Source organism: Dendrobates tinctorius, unplaced genomic scaffold (genome assembly GCF_039654945.1).
Source record: "Dendrobates tinctorius isolate UK_male_01 unplaced genomic scaffold, ASM3965494v1 ptg000257l, whole genome shotgun sequence".
NCBI lineage: Eukaryota > Metazoa > Chordata > Amphibia > Anura > Dendrobatidae > Dendrobates > Dendrobates tinctorius.
The window spans coordinates 3,930,169-3,933,705 of NW_027361924.1; the positions used below are offsets into that span (position 1 = coordinate 3,930,169).

The window sequence follows — 3,537 nt, forward strand, 5'->3', positions numbered from 1 at the left end:
GTGGGCCTACACCTCACCCCCTTCCTCCCCCTACCCAACCTTCCCAACAGCAGCCACATATGTCTGGCTCTAGCCAACCTCACCAATATGGCCACTTATTCCCACCCAGTGTTGGAGGCTGGTCCCAACCTTGTTGGGGACGACATGGCTATATTGGTGAATAGAAAAAACATGGCACTCAGTGTGTAGGGAGGTGCACAAGTTGGGTATCCAGCCAACTAACAATGTAGTACAAAAACTTGGCTCTCAAAAGAAAAATTGATTTGACAGTTCCTTTATTGTAAAAGGCATCCAGTTAAATATACTTCTTTTACTTCTTTAAGTTTAGACGAAAGGTTGATAACTAGATAAATACTGAAATAGCGAATCCTGAGATAAGGTTCAAGTGAGCTTAGTGAAGCTCCACAGGTTCCATGGGAGGTGATAGAGAGTCCATGCTGTGATGGTATGTAAGGAACATATGTAAAAGACGTGCCCTAGGAGGTTGAAAACAAACAACAAGTGTGACACTGGTCAATAAAGGATACAGTGAGATTCGAGGTCGGCTGGTGCTACTGGATGTGCAATACCACATGAAAGGTGATAGCCGACTGGAATGAGTGCCAAGACAGGTACCTGAGAGGAACGGTAATGGAAAATTCCATATATTATTATTAAAGAACCACTGTCATAAGTAGGCACTATTCAGTACTGGGAAAAAAGAACCAGACGGTGAGTGACTATGGCACATAAACATATTGGGCGATGTTATGTGAATGAGGAAGGAGAAAAAGTCCAAAACAGTCAATTAATACCTGGGTATATTCATTAATAATGTGGAGAAACAGACGTCTGGGAAGCAGCAGCTACTGAGGATGAAAGGACACTGAGGATGATAAAAAGAGTATAAATGTGTGTACTGAGAGAGGCTGAGGATATTCACGTAATGTGAACTGAATTACCCATTCATGTAGGAAATCACCAGACCCACGGGTTTGACACCTTGGGTTATACAGGCAGAGGCGTATCTAGGCTTTCTAGCACCCGGGCAAGAATTTGGTTCGGCGCCCCCCCCCCAAAAAAAAAAGTACATATGTGACTTGCACACTTAGCCATGTAGCCACGAGCTGCTCTCCCTAATCCTCTCAATGTTCAGTAAAAAACTGAAAGCAGGATGAGAAGCTCGTTGTCACAAGACCATAACTATGAAAATCGCATATGAGTGAAGTGTCCATGTGATGACTACTGGAACCTGCAGCGCTGAGTCCTGACATTGCAGCTTCTGAATTCTCACAACGAATGCACTGCACACTTTTAGGATTCTCCCTTGCCGATGTACAGTCATGTCAGCACAAGTATGTGATTTGTATACTTCTGGCCACATTCCGACTAGACGTGCCCGGCCTCGCTCTGTTCATTTTCATTGAGTGAGGCCACACATGTCTAGTCAGCATGTGACCGCATGTATGTAAATTACCGGCACGAGAGAATCCTGACAGCGTTCAGTGAGCACTGTGAGAATTCAGAAGTCTGCAGTCACATAGAATGTCTGCAGACTCAGCACAAACCTGGACAACCCCTTTAATGTTCCTAACAAATAAAAACATGAGAATTAGTATCACTAATAATATTTACATCCAGGTACCTTATATATGACGTCGTCTCTGCAGTCGGTCTCCTTTTCTTCTTCTTGTCCCGACCCCATGATGAGTTTTCTCATCCACATCTCGTCTCTGCAGACTTCCATCTTCTCCGGTCTTCTGCAGCAACTCTCCACACGACGCCCTCAAAGATAGAAGTGTCATTATAATGCTCCTAAATAAAATTGTCTGCAATATACTGTCGCCTCACGCTATTCCCCTCCCTCCTCATACTGTCTCCTCTAACATTCCACCTGTTCACTATACTGTCTCCTCATATACTGTATTTACCCCCTCACTCTCTATACTGTCTGCTCACACATACCCCTGACTCCCCATACTGTGTCTGCACACATGCCATCACCCTCACTCCCCATACTGTGCCCACATACATTCACCCGTTCGAACCCCTTACTGTCTGCACCCATCCCCCATACTGCTTCCTCATATATGCCCTCATACATACTCTTCATTTTGTGTCCTCAAATCTCCCCACACACGTTAAATACCATCCCCACTCCAAATCCCCTCCATCTCAAATCCACCACACACATTAAGTACCCCCCATCCCCACTCCAAATCCCCACACACATTAAGTATCCCCCATCCCCACTCAATAATCCCTCGTCCCTACTCCCAAATCCCCCCACACATTAAGTATCCACCATCCCCACTCAATAATCCCTCGTCCCTACTCCCAAATCCCCCCACACATTATGTACCCCCTCTCATTAACCCCCATCCCCACTCATTAACCCCTCCACTCATTAGCCCCCATCCCCACTCATTAACCCCCATTCCCACTAATTAACCCCATCTCCACTCATTAACCCCATACACATTAACCCCCATCTCCACTCATTAACCCCCCACTTATTAACCCCCATCCCCACATTAACCCCCATCTCCACTCATTAACCCCCATCTTCACTCATTATCCCCCCACTCATTAACCCCCATCCCCACATTAACCCCAACACTTTAACCCCCACACTTTAACCCCCATCTCCACTCATTAACCCCCATCCCCACATTAACCCCCATCTCCACTCAATAACCCCCACTCATTAACACCCATCCCCACATTAAACCCCATCTCCACTCATTAACCCCCCACTTTAACCCCCATCTCCACTCATTAACCCCCATCCCCACATTAACCCCCATCTCCACTCAATAACCCCCCACTCATTAACACCCATCCCCACATTAAACCCCATCTCCACTCATTAACCCTCCACTTTAACCCCCATCTCCACTCATTAACCCCCATCCCCACATTAACCCCCATCTCCACTCAATAACCCCCCACTCATTAACACCCATCCCCACATTAAACCCCATCTCCACTCATTAACCCCCCACTCATTAACCCCCACACTTTAACCCCCACTCATTAACCCCCCCACTCATTAACACCCCCCCATCTCCCATCTTCGGTGGTTCTTCAGCTCCACAGAGGAGCACACTTACCACCAGCGTTTGCTCTGGGCGCCGGGGAGTGACGTCAGCAGCGTGATCACATGTCATGATCACGCTGCTGACGTCGCTCTGACCCGGCGGTCAGAGCTTCAATTGTACAGGCGTCTGTATAGACGCCAGTACAATTGCTGCCTGGGAGGCGGCGCGGCCTCCTTCTCTGCGCCGGCTGTCAGCTTGTCAGCCGTCACAGAGAACCGCCGACTCTCAGGCCGGGGGGGCGGCAGAACGCAGCCGCCGGGGGAGACACTGCGGACCGCTGCATTAGGCGGCCCGACTGCGCCCCCCTGCTGGCTGCGCCCGGGGCAACTGCCCCGGCTGCCCCCCCCTGGATACGCCTCTGTATACAGGGGCCGGTAGATCCAATGATTGGTGTGGGTGTCCAGAAATTTGTACTGCAATTGAAACATGTAGAAGGTATGAGTAGCCCTGAGGGCAA

General features: G+C 48.7%; 1 long non-coding RNA gene across 1 annotated transcript; it reads right to left on the reverse strand.

The window, feature by feature from the left end:
* Positions 1 to 258: 258 nt before the first annotated feature.
* LOC141069127 (uncharacterized) lies at positions 259 to 3,181 on the reverse strand. Its single transcript, XR_012226521.1, has 5 exons — positions 3,093 to 3,181; positions 1,625 to 1,764; positions 795 to 865; positions 528 to 615; positions 259 to 437 (listed from the first exon to the last, which is right to left on the reverse strand). It is a non-coding gene; the product is annotated as an uncharacterized lncRNA (long non-coding RNA).
* Positions 3,182 to 3,537: the final 356 nt, after the last annotated feature.